The 24942-nt window shown below is 46.1% G+C and overlaps 1 protein-coding gene across 2 annotated transcripts in view; it reads left to right on the top strand.

The window, feature by feature from the left end:
• Positions 1-22330: 22330 nt before the first annotated feature.
• Positions 22331-24942, top strand: part of PITX1 (paired like homeodomain 1) — a 137771-nt gene continuing 135159 nt past the window's right edge. For both annotated transcript variants that reach the window (XM_085617993.1, XM_085617992.1), the window contains exon 1: positions 22331-22573. The gene's annotated coding sequence lies outside the window, so the exon portion shown is untranslated. The remainder of the gene's footprint in view (positions 22574-24942) is intronic.

Raw genomic sequence — 24942 nt, 5'->3', positions numbered from 1 at the left:
AGACATGTCAGAGCTTCACTAGTGGTGTAAATACATTCCACGTGGATTCATTGCATGCATAGTCGCCTTTTAATGAATATCACGCAAATCGTCATGGTGATAGGTACGTACGGTTTGTCCAGCATGTCCTAGGTGTGTCTATAAATATTTTTTTTTTTTAAATAATAAAAAACAGTGGCCGGCCCTGGGGATTGGGGTCAAAAAAATATAATTAGGAGACTGGCCCTGGGGGATGGGGTCATCAGGGCCAATAAATTAGAATAAGAAGGTGAACCAAACAGCCCCCCTTCTTAAAAAACTAAAATAAATAAAAGACTGGCATCGTGCCGGAGGCCATGCCCCCTCCGTGCAGCACTCTGCAAACGCGCCCCCAACAGGCATCTCCAGTATGCGCCAGGGAGCTGCGCTGCAGCCAGGTGTTCTGAGGCCAAGCCCCTTTTTACACCTCTCTGCAACGCAGCTCTGTGGCGCTTACTGGAGGTACCTAGTGGTCTAGTTTGACCCTAGGGACCCTTAGGATTCAAGGGGACTTAATCTCTCAACTTAGAACAGCCACAGGGCGCGTTTACACAGTGGTGAAGGGAGGGGACGGGGCCTGAGGTGACGTGTGCAAACACGCACTATGGCACTTTTTAAATTGGGGATATAATTTCCCTTCAATACTGAGGGCCCCTGGGGGCTAACTAGCCCACCAAGTGCTTCCAGTAAGCGCCACTGAGCTGCATTGCAGAGAGGTGGTCCAGGCCGTGCCACTTTTTACACCTCTCTGCAACGCAGCTCTGTGGCACTTACTGGAGGTACCTAGTGGGCTAGTTGGACCCTAGGGACCCTCAGGATTCAAATGAACTTAATCTCCCAACTAAAAATGGACACAGGGCGTGTTTACACAGTGGTGAAGGGAGGGGACGGGGCCTGAGTTAACGTGTGCAAAAACGCCCTGTGGCCTGTTTTAAGAGGTAGTTTTAATCCCCATGCCCTATTATATACTAGGGGCTTACAGAGGAGGTCATGCTAATCACAGGGGGACCCCAACGCATAATGTTCCCTAGTGTATGTAGGTATTTTCACTGTATTCTAAATGTCTTTTAACATAGCACTGGCTCTAGGACTGGTTAGTCAGACTCAGTTACCACCAGTATCCGTCTGAAAAAGTTGAGGGTACAGGATGATTTTGCAACAAGGCTTCTTTCTGCTCTTCTTTTTGTTCTTTCTGCATCTTATCCTTCTTCCTGCACTTATCTTCGTATTTGAGGACTTCTGTTGCTTCTTTCTGCACTTCTTTTGTTTCTTTCTGTGCATTTTTTCTTCTTTCTTCACATGTCCTATCTCTGTAGGCATAGTTAGAAATTAGCATTTAAAAAACCTTTGAAATTCACAGAAAAAACCATAGGTTTCAGGCACGTTATAGTTAGGAATTAACATTTAAAAAACCTCAGAAATTCACTGAAAAAACCATAGGTTTCAGGGGTGTTATAGTTAGCTGGACTTTTCACTTGTACAAAACCATTGAAATTCCCCCGTTATAGTTAGTTCAGCTAACTATAAATCGCGCGCCCGCAATGCACTGCTGATGACGTCACATATTACATCACTCATGACATGGTCAGTGACATCACTCATGACATCACTGATGACATCTCAAATGACATCACTGATGACATCATCCTTGTGATAGAGTGGCAGACCTCCTCTCACCCTAATATAACCTTTGATACACACATTCAAAAATAGAGACTAAAATTTTCCAAACAATGGACATACCAATACCAGTTACAACAACCTCTTCAGTAATTCTAAGATCCACATACACATCCACTCATTCACCAACAGTCCTATATAGTCACTCATACATGTACTCACTCATCATATGTACTCATACACCTATACATCCTGTTACACAATGCCACTCATCCATAGAGTTACTCACACACATAGTCACTCATGCTAATAAAGAATCAAACATACATTTACTTGCATATACAGTTATACACACACCACCATACTTACTTCTATGGAAACTTACACATACTTAGTCTTTTAAACAATCACTTATAGAAACACATACTTATTCATACAGGAACTCTTTCAATCTCTCACTCTCACATATACTCACATATATACACCAATAGTCACATATACTAGTTTAAAACATAAGTAGTTACTCATAAAGACACTATTGAGACAGTCATTCACTCACTAACACACCCATACACACACTCATCCACCCATACAGTCCTGCACACATGCTGTGTTCAACACATACAAACAGTGAGTCACTCATTCATGCACCTATGCACTACGTAATACCCCCCACCGAACCATGCAGACACTCAGACTGATACTCAAAAAACCAACTAATAACCTATATAGACACCCATGTAGCTACTCACCAACCCATGCAGCCACTTATACACAAAGTGAGAGACTGATACAGATATTTACATATTTAAACATTACTCACTAAGCCATGTATTCACTATGATACACTTAATCAGTCAGTTACACAATCAATTTTTCAAAAACAAATCATCCATTTAGACACTTATATACCCATTTATTCTTCCATCGACCTTGAGATATACATATATAAAACATATTTAATTTTCAGAAAAACACACATTCACTGGATGATGTCATCAGTGATGTCATCAGTGATGTCATTTGAGATGTCATCAGTGATGTCATGAGTGATGTCACTGACCATGTCATGAGTGATGTAATATGTGACGTCATCAGCAGTGCATTGCGGGCGCGCGAGTTATAGTTAGCTGAACTAACTATAACGGGGGAATTTCAATGGTTTTGTACAAGTGAAAAGTCCAGCTAACTATAACACCCCTGAAACCTATGGTTTTTTCAGTGAATATATATATATATATATTACCTACTGGCAGTCACCAGTAGGTAGTTATATATAGGACCAAGTTTCCATAGGAAGAGCATTTTTTGTTTTGCTTATAACTTTGGCTTTGTTTGATGAATCTTCATGACATTTTCCAAACTAATGCTTGTTCATATTCACTCCTATGTGGGTAGTTTGGGGGTGATTCGTTGAGGGGGGGCCGAGAAAAAAGGGGGGTCAAAAAACATGTTTTCTCCATGTTAATTTCCATAGGAAACTTTAGACAAGGCTACAGGTCGAACGGGTAAACGGAATTGCCCCAAATTTGGCAGGGAGAAGGGTCTTGGTCTAGAAAGCACGCTTTTGTTTATTTGGTGTAAATCCGTTCAGTAGTTTTTGAGAAGTATCGAAATTTACAGATATCGATATTTGGGAATTCTGCCATCTGATTGGCTGAGGCGTTACGAGCACGAGCTTGCTGCTTATTGGTTGTGAGCGCTGCGAGTGGTTGCAACTAGGAAGTTTTGGCCACCATTTTGTGATTCCTTTGAAGCGAGTAAGGTTGAAAAAGGGCAAAAAGAGTAGGAAACAGGAGGATAGGAGCACTGTAACCTCTGTGGGGGAGTGCGAAGCGAAGTAGTCACACCTACCGGTCTGAAAGTGCGGTGTTGCTCAGAGTGACATGGTGCTGAGATGAGATGCTGCTACAGTCGGGTATGAAACCTAGAGCCTAAACCGGGAGGTCATTGCTGTAAAGTGATGTGCTCTGGTGTTTGTAGGATACCTGTGGAAGTAGTGTTAGTAGGCGTTTATACCATACAGGGAGTGGGAAGCGAACTACTGAGCTCTACATTGCGTTTATACTATACCGGAAGTGGGAAGCGAAGTACTACGCCTACCGGTGTGAAGACTCGAGGATAAAACCAAGCTGATTGTTGTAAAGTGATGGGCTTTGGGTGTTGTAGCATATTGGCCGCTGTAGTATAATTGTAAGTAGTGTTAGTCTGCGTTTGTACTATACAGGGAGTGGGAAGCGAACTACTCACCCCTACTGGTCTGAAGACTCGGGGATTAAACCGTGTGCTCATTGCTGTAAAGTGATGTGCTCTGTGTACTATTTCAATGTAAGTCATAGTACAATGTTAGTATGTAATGATACTATAATGTAAGTATGTAATGTTAGAATGCAGGGCTGTCATGAGGGGAATCTTGGGGAGTTTGTACACAGTGCTGGAGAAGACGAATGCCTTGGTGTCTGGTCCTGTTGGTGGCTGTTTAAGCTGTCTTCTTTTCCTGCAATAAATCTACTTAACGGATCCACTGCTGTCTTCCTGCTCACTACATACATTTGGCGACAAGCGGGAGAAGGTGAAAAGAAGGCAGCACTCACCAAGATTTTGCGCTTGCTTACGTTGTGCTGAAGACCCATTTTCTAGGTGAATCTGTTTCTACTCATCCCAGGGTCGTGTGCTGAAACCCCGTTTTCTTGGTGAATCTGTTTCTACTCATCCCAGGGTCATCGGCTGATCGAATTATGTGATCCTACCTCTGGTAGGATTTATATTTTTTGATTTTGGGCTTCCTCTGCCTCTTCACTACACTCTGGTTGCTGTACCACACGTGTGCATGTAGTGTTAGTATGCGTTTATACTAATTCTGTAGTTATGCATTAAACAAAGCATCATGGTCCCATTGAGCGCCACCTCCCAGGCGCAGGTCATACAATGTCCCGGGGTGTGCAAGCGTGGGACATTTATGTTTGCTATTGCAGGGCGGGAGCATTGCTTGCACCCTGTGATAGTAAATTCTTGTTTGCCTCGTTGAAGCGAAAGGAGGAAAACCACATATCGTTTCAATAAAGCGGAACTGGGTGGTAAAAATGGAGAAAAAAAAATGTACCAGGGTCTCACCCGTTCATTTAAATGAGCCCACTGGTGGGTAATGTTCCGGGACCAATCCTATTATTATATTGTGGCATCTCTGCAGCCCTGGGGATCTTAATCTCACATGTAAATTAGGCGCGGGAGGGCACAGAGACGTTTCACTGACTAGGGGATCGACACCTCCCCGGATATTGTTTACGAATTGTTCGGGGGGCTTCGAGGCCAACTCAAGACCGGGGATCGGCAACCTCCGGGGCATTATTTAAATATGCAGGGTGAGCCTCGCCAGTCCTTGAAGCCTCGGTGGCCCTAGGCAGTGCCTTATTGGTTCTGAAATCACACGGGCAGTACTCATGGTGTTATAAAGTGATACACTCATAGAACTCTTGCCATTGTACAATTACCCAGGCTTCATTTCTGTAATAGTCTGTTGGTTTATATTTGGTAGGTGCACCGGAAAATTAAACAAAATTTCCCTTATAACCTACTATCAACCTCCGATTTTCACAATAAACTACAGGCAAGTGTTGTCAGAAAAAGAAGACCCATAAACTCAGTTATTTATTGGTAAAAGAAAATAACTTTTACTAACACAACACGAATAAATGGAAATGTAACTTTATTCGAACAACAGTAAAACATGAAAGAAGTGGGTGGGACTCCTCCGGAAGCAGCGTACAAAACCTGCAAGACAAAAAAGAAACAAAAGTATGTGTGCCATGTCTAAGAGAAAAAGAAAGTTAGTGAGAATGAACGGAGGAAAGTGAGAATGAGACAGAGAGCGAGTGGGTGGAAGGGAGAAGGGGAGGGAGAGTGAAAAGAACAGAGGGAGGAGGACACAGAGCGCCGGCCTACTGCACCCAGCCCTCACTGTTCACCTCCCGTCACCCGTGTGTCTGGGACGCTGGGGTCCGTGAGAAAGAGTGCAGTCCAGCAAGTCCTTAAAATGAAACAGAGATATGAATGAGGCCAGAGATTACATTATTATCTATGGCAACATCACTTGCCTGCACCTGTGCACCCAGGCTGCTGCACCCCAGCCCCTTTCTCTGCACTGTGCTCAATTGCAGCTCCTGCGCGCCGAGGCTTGACTGCTTACCTGCCACAACCGGTGTGTTCAAGGACGTGCTGGTGTGAGCTCCAACTCCGGGGTGCTGCTATCAGGGTGGCCCAGCAGGTCTCCGGTCGGGAACGGTGTCTTGATACCACAGTGGAAGACGTCAGAATGCCCAGGCCATCATCACGGGGTGAGCACCCGCTCCACCCATTTTGGCTTCACTAACCCAGTGTCGGAAAAGGGAGAAAAAATATAATGTTGGAAACGTCTTGAGGTAAATGAAGGTTTCTTTCAACGTTAATAGAGAACACCAGTTGAGTGCATCCTTCCTTCTTGAAGTACGATCTTCGAACTGTTAGTGGTAATCGTGGTTCAAAGAGGAGTTGGAGTGCACGAGAATACACAAGATTAAATAATAATATGTTATGCCAACATTCACATACAAAGGAACAGAGCGCATGGTAGAAGCATAATGTGCGCATGTAATGCAGTGGCGCAAGCCTGTGTGCATGTATACTTAGTAATCAGCTCACTACAATGCCCCAAAAGCCAACGCCATGTGTCTGTAGGGCAGCGTTGCTTGCTAGCTCAGGCCTACAGTACGGTCCAGCAGGTCCTTAAAATGAGACAGAGATGTTACTGAATGAGGTCAGAGATCACATCGGTACACAGGGTAACATCGGTTGTTCGCACCTTTGCACACAGGCTGATGCACCCCACCCCTCCCGCAGCACTGCGCTCAACACGTCTCTGTAGGGCAGCGCTGCCCGCTGGCTCAGGCCTACAGTACAGTCCAGCAGGTCCTTAAAATGAGACAAACATGTGACTTAATGAGGTCAGAGAACAGATTACTAAGCAGGGCAATATTACTTGTTTGTTCCTGCACACCCAGGCTGATGCACCCCACCCCTTCTGCAGCATCGCGCTCAATTGCAGCCCCTGTGCACCCAGGTCCCACTGCTCACCTGCTGTCATTGTTGTGTGTCCAAACACGACAGGCAGCAGTGTTCACAATTCAGGTACAGTGTTGATTGCGACGATGGTGTACGCCTTATGGATCCCTTTTTTTATTGCGCATTGTGATATGCGAGGTGGATGCGGCCATATTACCTGAGGCAGTCTAGAAGAACTGGGACATGTGGCATCGTCGTTATCCTATTTATACATACGCAAAGTGGGCTGGGCTTGCATACACCAGGCGAGCGTAGGGGTGTGAATAATAGTTCCGGGGACCTGGGCGTTGTTCAGTTCCTGCCTGGCCAGGAGGTGTACTTATGTATGTTTCTGTTGCAGTTTTGACGTCGCAGAATGCTCAATTTACATTAATGTAGCATGTACCGGGAGGGCGGCAACTATCGCTAATGAGATGCTGTTCGAAAACTTTGAATGGCCAACATCACATGTCGTTGTCAAGGTTGTGGATATGTGCAGACACTCATGTCAATGGTGTGCGGTATTATTGAAAGTGTTGCCATCGCGAAGCACACACATGTGAATGTGCTCGGATGGAGGGAGGTTCAGCAGTGAGGCTACGTCATAAATAGTGATGACGTTCATTATAGTCAAGCAATGCATGCCAAACGTGAATCTGAAAGTCTCACATATGACACACTACTATACTGGTAAAGCCTGACAACAGAGAATACAGCAATACAAACGTACACATTACTGTTTACTGTTTGTCACATGTGATCTAGGATGTGCACTCTGCCCGTGGCTGATGATACCCCTCCGGGCCAGCAATACCCAGGCCAAAAGGCAGCACAATAATGCGCACACACACACACCAGGGGCATCGTGTAACACACATTTGATTTTTGATGTAATGTTTGAGATGCATGGCCATCACACGTGGAAGGCTAATGTACAGACCATGAATATTGATCAAGATGATCGTTTCATGTTGTGTGTAGTAGAAGATATGGGTATATAGCGAAAAAACTTTTCAAAAAGCTCTCTAAGCAGAAGGGGTGTGTCTCATCAAACCCTGTAGAGAAAATGACTAAAATGGTTGGGGTCCTCCAACTGTTACAATCGGAAATGTTATGAACTAATCAAATGCTTTTTTTTAAGGTCACATGGCAATCGCGCATCGAGGGCGCAAGGAGGCCACACTCGACAAGATTTTGAGAAAATATGTTTATCATAATATAAGTTTATTACAGTTAGAAATATATAAATGTTTAAAATATTTTAGATTATCGCTTGCTCTCATATACAGTTTAAAGTTATTTAGATATAGTTTTGAGACATAAAAAAAATGAGGGAATGGTGTACCTGGTGCGACACCATACGTCTATGATGTAACACAGGGCGTGGCAGCGTGCACTCATCGCATACGCAACACGCAGCGGGCGCGACCCCATACGTATATGACATAACGTGTGGCTTGGTACTGCATACCATCGGATACCTATGTAGCAGCTGGTGCGAACTAATACGTATATGATGTTACGCGCGACGCGGTGCCACGAATCCGTCGGATACGAAATGCGCATCCTTTACGAGTTTAGCAATATGGTGGATAGGATTCGCGTGGTGATGGAGCTTGGTACACTACCAGTGTGGGAGTGCAGTTTTATCCCAAAAAAAAAGATATACATATTTTTGAGGAGAAATATAAAATATTACTTAATTTTTAAAGTTAAAAAAAAGAAGTATAATAGAGTTCCAAAATATTACAAAAAAAATACAAAAAATATAGGTTTTATAAACATTAAAATATGAAACTAACATTTAAAAAACCTTCGAAATTCACTGAAAAAACCATAGGTTTTACAGACGTTATAGTTAGGAATTAGCATTTAAAAAACCTTTGAAATTCACTAAAAAAAATAGCTTTCAGGGATGTTATAGTTAATTGGACATTTGACTCATGTAAAACCAGAGAAATTCGCCTGTTATAGTTAGTTGAGCTAACTATAACTCGTGCGCCCGCAATGCGTTGCTGATGATGTCACATATTACATCACTCATGACATGGTCAGTGACACTGATGACATCTCAAATGACATCCCTGATTACATCACTGATGACATCATCCACATGATAATCTGATGCACATACTGATGCCCTAATATAAACTTTGATACACCCATTCTAAAATGCAGACTACAATTTTTGAAACTATACACACAACAATGCCATATACTACATACCACTCACTGTTTCCTAGGTCTACACACACATCCAGTCACTTATACATGTAGTTAGTCATCAATACAGTAGTATAGTATGCACTCTTACATCTATACATGCAGTCACACTCCGCCGCTCATCCATAGAGTTACTCACACACCTAGTCAGTAATGCAAAGAATCAATCACATATCCATTTACTCATGTATACAGTTATACACACCAAGTCCGTTATTTATAGACACACCATATCACTTATTTATAGAGATACTAACACATATTTACTGCCTTATACAATTACTGATACAAGCAGACACTCATTTATACACGAACTCTTCAAATAACTTACTCTCATGTATAGTCATTTATATACTGCAACACTCACATATAGTGCCTTAAAACATATGTGTGTTTCTGTTGCAGTTTTGACGTCGCCGAATGCGCAATTTACATTAATGAAGCATGTACCGGGAGGGCGGCAACTATCGCTAATGAGATGCTGTTCGAAAACTTTGAATGGCCAACATCACATGTCGTTGTCAAGGTTGTGGATATGTGCAGACACTCATGTCAATGGTGTGCGGTATTATTGAAAGTGTTGCTATTGCGAAGCACACACATGTGAATGTGCTCGGATGGAGGGAGGTTAAGCAGTGAGGCCACGTCATAAATAGTGATGGCATTCATTATCGTCAAGCAATGCATGCCAAACGTGAATCTGAAAGTCTCACATATGACACACTACTATACTGGTAAAGCCTGACAACAGAGAATACAACAATACAAACATACACATTACTGTTTACTGTTTGTCACATGTGATCTAGGATGTGCACTCTGCCCGTGGCTGATGATACCCCTTCGGGCCAGCAATACCCAGGCCAAAAGGCAGCGCAATAATGCGCACACACACACACCAGGGGCATCGTGTAACACACATTTGATTTTTGATGTAATGTTTGAGATGCATGGCCATCACACGTGGAAGGCTAATGTACAGACCATGAATATTGATCAAGATGATCGTTGCATGTTGTGTGTAGTAGAAGATATGTGTATACAGCGAAAAAACTTTTCAAAAAGCTCTCTAAGCAGAAGGGGTGTGTCTCATCAAACCCTGTAGAGAAAATGACTAAAATGGGTGGGGTCCTCCAACTGTTACAATGGGAAATGTTATGAACTAATCAAATGCTTTTTATTAAGGTCACATGGCAATCGCGCATCGAGGGCGCAAGTAGGCCACACCCGACAAGATTTTGAGAAAATATGTATATCATAATATAAGTTTATTACAGTTAGAAATATATAAATGTTTAAAATATTTTAGATTATCGCTTGCTCTCATATAGGGCCTAATTCACAGAATTAACTTAAGACAAAATCCTAAACTTAGTACCATGTTGGTATTCACAGAATGCACTTACTACTTCTGGTATTCACAGAATGAACTTACTACTTTTGCCATTCACAGAATAAACTTACTACTTTTGGTATTCACAGAATGGATTTCCGCTACTAACTTTACGTCCGCACTCGGGCCGGAATTTCCGGCCCGGAAGCAGAGCTTCCGGCCCGGAGGCGGAGCTTCCGGGCCGGAGGCGGAGCTTCCGGCCGGAGGCGGAGCTTCCGGCCGGAGGTGGGGATTCCAGCCAGTGGCGGAGATTTAGCCATGGCCAAAATCTCCACCTCCGGCCCGGAAACCCCGCCTCCGGCCCGGAAGCTCCGCCTCCGGGCCGGAAGCTTCCCCTCTATCCCGGAAGCTCCGCCTCCGGGCCGGAATTTCCGGCCCGAGTGCGGACGTAAAGTTAGTAGTCGTAAATCCATTCTGTGAATACCAAAAGTAGTAAGTTTATTCTGTGAATCGCAAAAGTAGTAAGTTCATTCTATGAATACCAAAATGGTACTAAGTTTAGGATTTTGTCTTAAGTTTGTTCTGTGAATCGGGCCCATACAGTTTAAAGTTATTTAGATATAGTTTTGAGACATAAAAAAACTGAGGGAATGGTGTACCTGGTGCGACACCATACGTCTATGATGTAACACAGGGCGTGGCAGCGTGCAATCGTCGCATTCGCAACGCGCAGCGGGCGCGACCCCATACGTACATGACATAACGCGTGGCTTGGTACTGCATACCATCGGATACCTATGTAGCAGCTGGTGCGAACTCATACGTATATGATGTTACGCACAACGCGGTGCCACGAATCCGTCGGATACGATATGCGCATCCTTTACGAGTTTAGCAATATGGTGGATAGGATTCACGTGGTGATGGAGCTTGGTACACTACCGGTATGGGAGTGCAGTTTTATCCCCAAAAAAAAAGTTATACATATTTTTGAGGGGAAATATAAAATATTACTTAATTTTTAAAGTTAAAAAAAGAAGTATAATAGAGTTCCAAAATATTACAAAAAAAATACAAAAAATATAGGTTTTATTAAACATTAAAATATGAAAATAACATTTAAAAAACCTTCGAAAATCACTGAAAAAACCAAAGGTTTTACAGACGTTATAGTTAGGAATTAGCATTTAAAAATCCTTTGAAATTCACTAAAAAAAATAGGTTTCAGGGATGTAATAGTTAATTGGAAATTTGACTCATATAAAACCAGAGAAATTCGCCTGTTATAGTTAGTTGAGCTAACTATAACTTGTGCGCCCACAATGCGTTGCTGATGATGTCACATATTACATCACTCATGACATGGTCAGTGACATCACTGATGACTTCTCAAATGACATCCCTGATTACATCACTGATGACATCATCCACATGATAATCTGACGCACTTACTGATGCCCTAATATAAACTTTGATACACCCATTCTAAAATGCAGACTACAATTTTTGAAACTATACACACAACAATGCCATATACTACATACCACTCACTGTTTCCTAGGTCTACACACACATCCAGTCACTTATACATGTAGTTAGTCATCAATACAGTAGTATAATATGCACTCTTACATCTATACATGCAGTCACACTCCGCCGCTCATCCATAGAGTTACTCACACACCTAGTCAGTAATGCAAAGAATCAATCACATATCCATTTACTCATGTATACAGTTATACACACCAAGTCCGTTATATATAGACACACCATATCACTTATTTATAGAGATACTAACACACATTTACTGCCTTATACAATTACTGATACAAGCAGACACTCATTTATACACGAACTCTTCAAATAACTTACTCTCATGTATAGTCATTTATATACTGCAACACTCACATATAGTGCCTTAAAACATATGTAGTTAGTCACACATATACCACATTCATTCACTCACCAACACACCCATACACACAGTAATTCATCCATACAGCCCTTCCCAGATGTGCTTTTGAATCCATACAACCAGTGAATCACCCACTCAGACATCTATGCACAGAGCCATACACCCCCCCCACCCATACAGACACTCAGGGACGCATACAGATTCTCAGACAACAAATCAATAACCCATATAGATACTCATGTAGCTATTCAGCAACCTGTGCAGTTGCTTACAAACCAACTGAGAGACTAATACAGACTTTCACACAGTGTAGTCACTAATCCATGCATTCAGTAAGACACGTTCAATCACTCACTTATACAGTCATTCACGCACCTACTAAATAATCCCGTCAGGCACTTGTAAATGCATTCATTCATCAATACACCTTGGCATAGATATATATGAAAAATATTTAAACTTTACAGAAACACACACCCACTGGATGATGTCATCAGTGATATCATCAGTGATGTAATTTGAGATGTCATCCGTGATGTCACTGACCATGTCATGAGTGATGTAATATGTGACATCATCAGCAGTGCATTGTGGGTGCGCGAGTTATAGTTACCTCAACTAACTATAACAGGCAAATTTCTCTGGTTTTATATGAGTCAAATGTCCAACTAACTATAACGTCCTTGAAACCTATGTTTTTTTTAGTGAATATATATATATACTGGCAGTTGCCAGTAGGTAGTTATAGTTAAGACCATGTTTCCATAGGAAAAGCATTTTTTGACTTGCCTATAACTTTGGTGCCGTTTGACAAATCTTCACAAAATGTTCCCAAAAAAGTGTCGTTGGAACTTTTGTTGTGCATGGAAAGTTTCAGGGTGATCCATCAAGCAGGGGTTGAGAAAAAGGGGTTCAATAAAGGTATGTTTGCCATTTTAATTTCCAGACAGTCTTTGGACATGCCAGCAGACTGAACCGCTGGACAGAATTACACCAAATTTGACAGAAAGGTAGATCTTGTTCCGGAGATCACATTCTTTTGTTATTTGGTGTAAATCCGTTCAGTAGTTCTGGAGGTATTAAAGGAAAATCAAAAGTATATATCTTGGCGGAGCCTAAGCACAGATCTCATTGTGCGATCTGATTGGCTGCCAACACTTCAATCAAGTGTTGGCATCCATCTTGGGACCAATATACATGATAGCACCCTATTGAAATGCATTGCAGTGAATAGCAGGTTTTAAGGGTCACAAAAAAGGGAACATATAACGGGTGAGAGCAGATTTTAGTTATTATAAAAATCAGCTTCAGAGAAAACTGTTTTGTCATGGTTTCCCATAGAGGTTATGGAAGGTGCCCTTAAAATGAGAGAACATTTTCTGTAAATTCACACTCTTTCTCAGCCATATGAGAATGAAATCTGATTTTCTCAGTAACACGTGTACTTCCAAGAGGAGCAGCCTGTCAGTTGATTCCCTTGTGATCTATTGCAGCCTCCCTGAGTGTTCTAAAGAACAACTAGAGCGCTAGTAGTGTTACTTATGACAAAAGTATGGCACACCTGAAGCCATCTTGACTGAATTAAACTGATGAAACTTAAAGCATTTCATTTAGAAAGGAACAAAATGAGGGAGTTCTTTTTCTCATAGAGTTTATGGTTAGTGCTGTAGAAAGAAAAATGAGGACATGTTTTAGGTGAGTTCTCAAATCTCTTCCTCTCCTATTTCATTAAATCATTCTGACATGCAGACTGAAACATGCACTTTCAATACCAGCAGCAGACTGCCAGTTAACTCCCTGGTGATCACCAGCTTTCCTACAATGTTCTAATGACCAACTAGAGTGCTCACATTCTTGAATTTATGCCAAAAGTGTGGCACATCTGAACACCATCTTGATGGACTCGAAGAGGAAAACTGAACACATTTTCTACTGAGGATACTGCAGTGAATGAGGAAATTAGGGAGCTTCATAGCAAATAAGTCTCCCATGATGGCCACCAGAGAAAAAGAGCCCAAATGTAACACAAAGATCACCTAAATTTAGCCCAATGGCAGCAGTGTGCAAAACACTTAATTTGTTTGTTTTTCTGCAGTATTATATAGCGCAGACTTGTCCCGAAAATATTGAAGTGCTTTACATGAGCATCAGTTACATTACAAAAGGACACTGTCATTTTGGTTTTAGGCATGGGGAGATTAAGTGATTTGCCCAGAATCGCAGGATGTCAAGATGATGCTAAAACTTAAACCTGGTTCCCCAGTGGCAAAGTCTGTAGCTCCGGTCGTAACGCCACAATCTCTCCCCTAAGTGTGACATATAAGCAATTGATCAATTAAATAAAAATACGTAAAGATAGTAAATAATTTTAAAGTGCTTTACCGCCATTTTAAGAACTCAGAAAACATGTTAATCTCCTCTTTTTTAATGTAAGTCAACGGGGAAAATCTATTTCTAAGGTTTTTTTTCAAAATCTCCTCTCAGCAAGTTAAAAATTTTGGGAAATATAGTACATTGGATCACAGATGGAAGGAGGAATGGAGTAGGGACACAGACTCAAATAAAAGAGGGCAAGAGGGAGATGGGCAGGGACACCAAGCTGACCTTACAGGTCAGGCCTCAGGGATTGCAGAAGCACAATATCCCACACAAGACAAGCAGGATGGCAGTGGAACACAACGAACCATGCAAGGCAATAGGAAAGGACAGGACCATGCAAATGGACAACAGAGAGCAGAGAGGAAAGAGGCAAGGGCAGCAAGCTGACCATACTGGACAGACTGGAGGGACAGTTACAGTACAACAGACCAGAAAACGGAGGGCAGGGGGCAAAGGGGAAGGAGCCGCAAGCTGACCATGAAGGGTACGTGTGATGGGCACTGGAAGCCCAACACCCATGGAGGGCAATGGTGAGACTACAATGGCATACACACAGACAGTGGAGGGAAGGTGGGAGGGGGTCAGGGCAGCAGGCTGACCACACAGGGCAGGTGAGAGGGGCGGTGGCAGCACAGAAGACCATGCATGACAAGCGGGCGGGTTAGTGGCAGTACAATGGCCATGGTGGGCAAGAAGTAGGGGGCAGGGGCATCAAACCATGCAGGGCAGGAGGGAGGGGGCTAGTGCATGGACTCTGACTACAGAGGGTAGGAAGGAGGTGGATGGGGCAGCAAGCTAACTGTTCAGGGCAAGTGGAAAGGGCAGTGGCAGAACAACAGCCACACAGGCCTGCAAGGAGGGAGCAGGGTCATGGACTTGGATAATGAATGGCAAGGAGAAGAGGGGGCAGGAGCAGCAAGCCTGGGTGGGGTCAGCAGAATGCCAGTCCAGGCCCTGCATCCACACCCCCACCATGCATTGCAATGGGCATTTTACATAATGTTAAAAAACCTAGGAATTCACTGAAACAAACAAAGGTTACAGGGATGTTATAGTTAGGAAATAGAATTTAAAAATTCACTGAAAAAAACAAAGGTTACAGGGATGTTTGGCTCAGAATTCACTCATACAAAACCAGTGAAATTCAGCAGTTATAGTTACCTGAGCTTACTATAACGTACGCCCTCGCAACGCACTGCTTATGACCTCACATATTACATCACTCATGATGTGGTCAGTGACATCATTGATGACATCTCAAATGACATCACTGATGACATCCTCCAGTGACTGTGACTGTTTTCTAAAGGTTTATGACTGCTAAACATATATACTAAAGTACTGCAAAATTTACTATACTTTGTGTACTATTGATGAGTGGTGCTATTTCTAACATATATTATGTGAGTGGCTATATGACAGTGTGTTTCTGTGTGTGAGTGAATGTGTGAGTGACTGTATAAATGTGTGAGTTGGTGTGTGAGTGGCTCTATGGGTGAATAAGTGGGTGTGTGATTACCTGTATAGTTGAATACGTGGGTATGTGAGTAGCTGTTTGAATGTGGGAGTGGCTCTATGACTGACTGTATGGGTGAGTGAGTGGGTGTGTGAGTGACTCTATGAATGGATTAGTTGGTGCTTGAGTGTCTGTATTGGTGAGTGAGCGAGTGGATGTATGAGTGGCTGTCTGGGTGAGTGAGTGGCTGTATAGGTCTTTGAATGGATATGTAAGTGGCTGTATCGGTGACTAAGTAGCTGTGTGAGTGGCTGTATGGGTGAGGGACTGTGTGTGAGTGGCAGTACTGGAGAGTGAGTGTCTATGTCAGTGGCTATATGGGTGAGTGAGTACACATGTTAGTGCTTGTATGGGTGGGTGTGTGGGTGTCTGAGTAGGTGTATGAGTGAATGAGTAGCTCTGCTGAGACGCTGTATGGGTAAGTGGCTGGGTGTATGAGTGGTGTTATGAGTAAGTAAGTGGTTGTGTGAGTAGCTGTATTGGTGAGTAAGTGACTGTGTGAGTGACTGTATGTGTGAGTTAGAGGCTGTATGAGTAGATGTATACACACAGACAATGGAGGGAAGGTGGGAGGGGTCAGGGCAGCAAGCTGACCACACAGGGCAGGTGAGAGGGGCTATGGCAGCACAGACAACCATGCATGGCAAGCAGAAGGGTTAGTGGCAGTTCAATGTCCATGGTGGGCAAGAGGTAGGGGGCAGGGGCATGCACAAAGAACCATGGAGGACAGAAGGGAGGGGTTGGTGTTGCATACAGACAAAGAGAGAGCAGGGGGTGGTGCCTCACAACAGACCATGCAGGGCAGGCAGGGAGAGCAGTTGCAGCACAAGAGAGCATGAAGGTCAGTAGGGAGTAACATCAGAATGGGCCATGGAGGACAGGAGGGAGGAGATAAGGGCATGGAACTCAGACAGGCAGGCTGGAGGTGGCAATGACAGGTGACAGCCACTCACATATTACATCACTCATGATATGGTCAGTGACATCATTGATGACATCTCAAATGACATGACTGTTGACATCATCCAGTGACTGTGACTGTTTTCTAAAGGTTTATGACTGATACAAATATATACTAAAGTACTACAAAAGTTACTATACTTGGGACATAGTGCACTACTTGGATGACTTCATGATCATGGGCCCGCCAGCATCAGGGAAGTGCGGTCAAGCCTTGAGCAAGCTAGTAGCAATGTTTTAAGAGCTGGGGGTGCCACTGGCCCTCGGTAAGACGGTGGGTCCGGCTACCTGTATGTCTTTCTTGGGCATTGAGAAAGACACAGTTGTAGGGGAATGTAGGCTGCCAATAGACAAGGTACAGGCTTTCTCGCAAGCAATTGATTCTGCTCTGGCAGGGCCCAAAGTCACATTGCATCAGCTTCAGGTTCTAGTGGGTCAGTTGAATCTCGCCTTAAGGATCATCCCGATGGGACGCCCCTTCTCAAGGTCAATTGCACGGGCAATGGTGGGGTTGACTCAAAAGCACCATCACGTGCGACTGCAATCAGATGTGAGGGAGGACCTGAGGGTATGGCGTAGTTTCCTGAGTGATTTCAATGGTAAGGTGATTTGGCCAGGGCTGGCAATTTCCAGCACGGATTTGGGCTTGCTCACTGACTCAGCAGGGAGCGTTGTTTTTAGAGCTGTGCTGGAGTCCCATTGGTGCAGGGGCGATTGGCTGGCGTCCTGGCATGAGAATGGCTTGACCAGGAACATAGCCTTTTTGGAGCTGTTTCCAATTATAGTGGCAGTAACCATTTGGGCTGGATTCTTTAAGAACAAATCAGTAATTTTTTGGTCAGACAACATGGCAGTGGTGGAAGCTATCAACAGACAGGGAGCTACTTGTAAACTTGTTTTGAGGCTGTTAAAACATTTAGTTCTGACTTGCTTAAAGCTCGATCTGTTTTTCAAAGCGGCGCATATTCCAGGTGTTGAGAATCAGGCTGCTGATGCTTTGTCTCGCTCCAATTTGCAGGATTTACGAAGGTACCACCCTCAGGCAGAGGAGCAGATGACTGTGTTCCCGACATCTCTGTGGAAGATTGGAGCCCCGCTTTAGCTGGGCTGGTGGGAGCTTCATTGAGCGAACACAGTAGAAGAGATTACCAGCAGCATTTCAAGTCATACAGGACATTTGCTAAGGGCACGGGCCGGGTGGCCCTTTTTTCCACAGGAGCGCTCTGCGAATTTTTACTAGCTCTAAAAGAGGAAGGCAGGCCAGCGTCTTATGCTAGGGCACACATGACGGCGATAGGCTTCTTTGCTAAGTTAGCAGGTGAACGCGATCCTGGTGCAGCATTTGTGGTGAGGAAAGCGCTGTCAGCCTGGACTAGGCTGGAAGGGGTTAAGAAGGATAGTAGAAGGCCATTGGATGTGAAGACACTGGGTGACATTCTGGGGGTGTTGCAGACGGTATGCTCTTCTTATTACGAGAGCATCCTTTTTGGGGCTGCATTTTCCTTAGGATTTTAAAGTGCTTTTCGATTGGGGGAATTGGTTGGGGCCTCCACATTAGATAACACAGGGGAGCTTCAGTGGCAGGACACCGAATTGGTACAGGGGAGTTTGGTGGTGGCTCTGAGGAAATCCAAGACAGATCCGTTGGGGAAGGGGACCACGATTCGCTTGTGCCCTGCTCCTGGGGTGGATATTTGCCCGGTAGCCAAGATGGAAGCCTACTTGGCGATACGTCCATCAGGGGGAGGACAGGCGCTGTTTATACATGAACAAGGGCGACTGCTTGTCGCAATATCAATTCAGGGCCGTGTTTGGGCGGGCGCTGGGGTGTCTGGGTCTGGATCCTAGAGGTTATTCTTCACACTCGTTCAGAATTGGGGCAGCAACACTGGCAGCAGGCGCCGGCTTACCAGCCGAGGCGGTCAAAAAGGTCGGGCGTTGGTCATCGGCCTGTTTTAAGCGCTGTGTGCGGCCTGAACTACTGTAGGACAGCGGACTGAGATGTTGGTATGACCGTTCTAATTTTTCCATTTTTCTTCTTGTTACTAGTAATGTCCTCAAAGGTGATTTGGGTGTTGGGACACTCGTTCGTGCGGCGGGCCACTGTTCGGCTACGGCAGAAGCGTGTGTCAAAACCACTGGGTTTAAAAAGGATGTTGTTGCTATGGCGAGGCGTTGGGGGCCTGCAAATTTGGCAGCTGCGGCAGCTGGTGGAGGAAACGAGAGCACACGAGGGACATCAGTCCCCGGATTTGGTGATCCTGCATTTGGGCGGCAACAAGATGGCATGGCGGTCAGGGAAGCCTTATTGACTGAGTTCGCCTGGCTGGGGAGAGCGTTCCCTCTTGTACGGATCTCATGGTCTTGTATGATACCACGCCGGGAATGGGGCACCGGAGTCAGATCTCGAGCATTGAACGTATCAGTAAGGCGCCTCAACTGTGAATTGTCCAGGTTGTGCTCAATTCAGGGCCGCTTGTGTCACATTCCACACAGACTCATCACAGGGGACATGATGTTTCACCAAGATGGAGTGCATTTGTCAGACATTGGGACAGACACATGGATCAAGGGGAGCTGGTCCTTTGTACAGAACTTGTTTGCAGGTGGGGAGGGTGAAGGGCCTGTGGGCCCTGGTCACCTTAGTGGCAGAAAAGAGGCCACAGACCATTGATTTGCAGGGTTAACGGGAGACCTTCTTGCATACTCCCGAGGCCAGCACTGAGGGTAGAGACGGTAAGCTCTCCGCAGGGAGAATGGGGACACCGGCTGGGGAGGCAAGGGCGCCAGGTCACACGTGCCTCCTTTGCAGCCTGGTGGTAGAGGGGTGGGCCCCAGAAATGGCAGACAAGGACCGAGGGCTGGGGCTCCCCGCTCAAGGATGCAGGTAGGTTGCGCCTTGCGTGGTTCTCAGTTAGGAGATGCGAGCCAGAGGGCCCCTCGGTGCTAGAGCAAGTAAATATTGCATAACCGGTGGTTATGATCAGTGATAACAATTGTAGATATTAAAAAGTGTAAATATTGAAGTTATGAATGTGAATGTTTATAAATGCATCTTGTCATGTTTATGAATGTTGATTGTTATTAAACATGGCTGTTTTTACCCACACTCATGGTTGGCAAGTTTTGATTGTGGGATTGCATGAGGTTGGGGCGGGGGTCTTCCCAGGGGGTCCGGGCTCTAATAAAGCGCAAACACAACCCGAAGGTATTGGAGCGCTTTACATGAGCACCAGTTACCTTACACAAGGACGCATTCATTTTTTGGTAGGCACTGGGAGATAAAAGTGATTTGCCCAGAATCACAGGATGTGGTGTCGGCCCGAGTCTCAAACTTTGGTTTCCCAGCTCCAAAGTTGGCAGTCTAGCCCTGAGACCACATCCTCTCTTGGTTGAGACCAATCTGTAGTAACCATTAAAATGTATGAATTTATAGGCAGCAGCCAACATTCCTCACCATATATGGCACACTGGAAACCTTTTATTGCCTACTGAATTTTGCATATAAGGACACCAACCAAATGTAAATTGAGACAGTCCTCAGATCTAGTGCCTGTAACTGTTCTCCGGGCTGAACTGTTTAATTGAACAAACTCTTCCTGGCCTCCTGTCTTCTGTTTTTTAAGGAACTCTACCTGGAGCAGCACGTGAGCACCTGGCATGCTTTGCAATATGAGCTGGTCATAGAGCCGAGGGTCAGCCGGCCTCGCTGCCGCTCTGCTCTCTGTTTGAATCATTAGCTCGGGTCTTATTTGCTGGACGCCTGTGCTCAGCTGTCCAGAGCTCCAGACATAAATAATCATTTATGTCCTGCTTTCCCCCTTTCAGGTCACTCCCCTCCCCTCCCCCCTCCACCAACGGTCACACGTGAATGCGGCTCTTTCCACCTGGCGGTGTCGTATACTACTACTGACGTGTTGAGCACAAATAAAGGGGTGTTTTCTAAGACTCTTCAGCTGTGAACGGTGACTGGGCTAAAAGCCGGGGTATCTCACGTGTCTGACACACGGCAAACATATCTCAACGCACTAATGAGCCCCCCTCCCCGCGGGCTCGGGCATAGTCTGGTGCAGCCAAAGGTGTGTTTATTGTGGCTCACCCCGACTGGCCCCTTATCAGAGCCTAGCTGGGAAATGCTCGCCACGGGACACCCCCGCACCACCTCCCCTCGCAACTCCACCCTCGGCCCACGCGAGCGCCCTCCAGTAAACCGCCCTCCCCCTCACCCACCCGAGCACTGGCCCCCATTAGAGCTCATTTGCCGCTCCCCTTGCATCCTGTTATTTAGTGATTTAATAAAATCGCGCAGGCTTCTGGGACGACGGATTAGGCCGGGCTGCGGAGAGAGATGGCTCGGCAAATCCCCTCGCAGGGGCTTGTTATCTGCGGCCAGCAGCGGCCGCCTCCTATTAGCCCTCCTGGCCAGAGAGTGAGCGCGCGGGAGTGTGTGTGTGAGGTGGGGGCTGTCAGTAGCAGTGTAGTGCTGAGATACATCTGCACAGACCCAGATCGACTGCTGCTGCCCTAGGATAGTCTGGGGTGCAGAGCGCACCACAGGCCCCGCACACCGACCTTTATGGGCTCACCATACTCACCACAGCGCGCACGCGCGAATTCTGTCTGAGCGCCACAGTGCCTTAATGTGTGCTACTGAATGTAGCGCTTTACAGGAAGGACAGTTAATCAGTAAAAAAGAAAAACTCATTCCCAGTACCCTGAAACTATCAGGTGAGAGAGAACTTTTTAATATATATATTAGCGGCTCCAGGAATCAGCACTAAATAAAACACACAGAAAGTCACCAAGAAAGAGTAACGGAGGGTTGAATGGAACAGCGAATGGACACTTGGTAAAGGTGATAAACAGTCATCTGCTGTGAGACTGACAAATAAACATATGGCAAGACACATTTTAATTGGCATTTCGATGTAGAGGTTATATATGGGCCATACATGTATGAGTGGGTGAGTAGGTGGGGTTGGTTTGGATTAATGTATATATAGATGGACGGGGCTCCGGGTGATGTGATCAATGGTTGTAGGGCATTCGAGCTGTACATGTGTGTTTCTGCATCAAACAAGCATGCAGGTGGGTCAGGGGTGAGCCCCTCCCCCGCACACAAACACACAAAATACCTGCCTTTACTCTAAGACACAATACACTGCGCAGTGGTGAGAGGGTAGCTCGGGGGTGTGTGTGTGTGTGAGATTAGTCACTGGCGAGTTCACTGTTTGCAGAGGGAGGGCTGGAGAAGCGCAGAGCAGGGCCCGGGTGCAAGACAGGTTAGTTCAGTCTGCACAGGCGCCCTCACACAAACACACGGCTCTGCTCTCTCTCCCTCTCTCTCTCTGGGGCACCCTGGGATTCCAGTGACGTCAGTGCGAGCTCGAGGACTCTCCCGGAGAGAAGCTCCTGGTTCCAGAGATCTGCCGCAGCTCACACAGCAGGACAGAAGGTGTTCGGGCACAGCGCAGACTTCAGGATCTGAGGGTATTGGAGGTGGATACACCGTGAGCTGCCCAGCACCTCGGAGGTAAGCTGTGAGGTGCCTCCTTTCCAGGGGTGAGGGCAGAATATCTGCGAACCGAAACTCACTGCGCACTGCTACCGAGATCTCAGCACCTAGGACAGGACAGAAATCTCACAACACAGATTTGGAAGCTCAGTGGGTTCATGTATCTGCAGCAGGCTACTTCTACCCAGGGCATCCTACATTGATACTAACCGAGGAATGTTGGCGGAGCGCAGCCTCCAGAACAGTAATCGCCCAATAAAGACCCAGATAACTCAGTGGGTTAGTGTATCTGTTGAATAAATCTAAATAAAACCTTAAGCGCACGAAACCTGATTTTCAGCGAGTGGGCATTTATTCTTCCCGGGTGAGACTAGAAATACCACTACTTTAACTAAAGTAGCGCCTGCTTCTGCAGCGCGGAGAGTCATGGTAACATATTTGACCCCGTGTGTATCGGTTGAGCACGCTAATATCCTGACAAAAGCCGCCCCAGAGCACTTGAAATTAGATTTAACAACAAGAAGTCCCGCGTCGAACTAATGTGAAGGTTAAGGCTGCGGGCTCGGGGGTCTTGAGATATTTCTTCATTTTTCGTGAGCTCTCGGGTCTCCAGAGTCCGCGTGAAGTGCAGCTCCTACCCTGTGACGGGGCAGTGGAGCTCACCGGATGGCACCTGGAAGTCATCTCCAATCCTGACGGGACAGCGCTGCCTGAACAAGTAAACGACCCCACTGCCCTCCCTGAGTCCAGCCCAGGCCCCCTCCCCACGACCCACAACACTCGCACTGAACTGCGAGGGACCGCAGAGGCCTCGGGTTTTTTCTTGTACAGAGCAGCGAGAATATTTGTCTTAAGGTTGTTTGTAGGTACTCGCAGCTTTGCCAGCAGGGGTGTCGATTCCAGTGGTGCAGCAGGTGCAGTGGCACCGGGTCACAGAGGCCCCGAATCCCGATGATCGCTCAAACGGCTCAAGGGCGGCAGTGTCCTTCCGTGCACTAAGGCCCGCGATGGGACCCACTGTCTACAACACTGTTTCTCAGATGCGAGGCATGAGGCGCTGCAGAGAAAACGCGGGCTGCCGAGAGTACCGAGGGCTGTTACTCACTCTGCAGCCAGGATTGGAGCACAAGTCCCTCGCGCGCAGTCCTGGGAGGCAGACACAGGAGCAGACGCTCTCCTCGGGGCAGAGAAGCCTCACCAGGCTGCTCCCTGCTTCCTCCCTCAGTTGCTGCCTGCTGCCGGCACCCCTGCTCCCGGGCCTCCTCGGGGCTTCGAGGGGCAGCTGGCCACGTTCAGCCTCTTCACACTGACAGCCACGCGCGCGCACCCCCACCCCACAGTCACGTTTATTAATGATGAGAGCTCCTCGCAGATAAAGGCGGCCACGAGCTCTTTAACCTCCCGTGTGGAGTTTACACAATCCCGGCTCCAGCTGCGGCTCGTCACCCGTATGAACATGTGTGATACTGCGCAAAGAGTGCGGGACCTCGGAGTGTGGGTGTGCTGTGGCCATGACAACTGAGGGCGACAAGTCGTGCGTGACCTTACATTTGGTCAAGTACATCCTATTACTAATAGATGCATTCCAATTTTTCCGCCTCACAACCTCTTTGGCTGCCTTAATTGTATCCCAACCCTCGGGCTAGCTGACTTTAATGTGTTGTGTTCCAAAGCTCGCAGTCTCTCTTTCTATTCCGCAATCTTGGGTTAGCAGCGTTTAATAATGTGCCCCTGTTGTACAGTATGCCCAAACTCATGTCAGATGACTTTGGGGGCCAGAATCTGGGGTCAATAAACAAACAGCGTGCAAGGACTTTACGGCCAGCCGACCTTAAATGTCGGACTGTGTCACTCCCTGGCCTCTCATCTCAGCCTTTACCCCCGCCCCCGGCCCAGGGCCCTGGCTTCCGGTGCAGAAGGGGCTCCGGTGCGGGGCAGCTGGTACCTGCGAAGCCGCCTCAGACAGACAGCCCCTCCTCTGGGAGCCGCCTGGCCTTCCCCTTGAAGCCCCCGTCCTTGACATCTTTATACCTTGTGTAAATTCTTCGGGGTCCCTGCACTTCGTCAGGGCTGACAAATATGCTGGAACGAACCAGGCCAAGGGAAGGGGCGTGTTTCCTCTTCCCAGAGATGGTGGCTGGTCGCAGAGAAGCTTCTCCCGGAGACAGTGCGGGTTTACAAGAGTGTGTGTGTACAGTACTTACTAGGTGTGTCATTACTATGCCCGGCTTGTGTGCAAGAGACAACCCGGCCCGTGCTTAGTTGGTCGGTGTCCCGCAGAAGTTGTGTCGGTGTCCCTAAGAGTTCTCTATGTTGGGGAACTGCTCTGTGTATGCGTGCATATGTACGGGGCAGCTGCAGTGTGTGTATGTAATATTTATATATGG

The sequence above is a fragment of the Triturus cristatus genome, chromosome 7 (genome assembly GCF_964204655.1).
Source record: "Triturus cristatus chromosome 7, aTriCri1.1, whole genome shotgun sequence".
Lineage (NCBI taxonomy): Eukaryota > Metazoa > Chordata > Amphibia > Caudata > Salamandridae > Triturus > Triturus cristatus.
The sequence above is the reverse complement of the archived record's forward strand: the minus strand, read 5'-3'. Positions and strand labels throughout refer to the sequence as shown.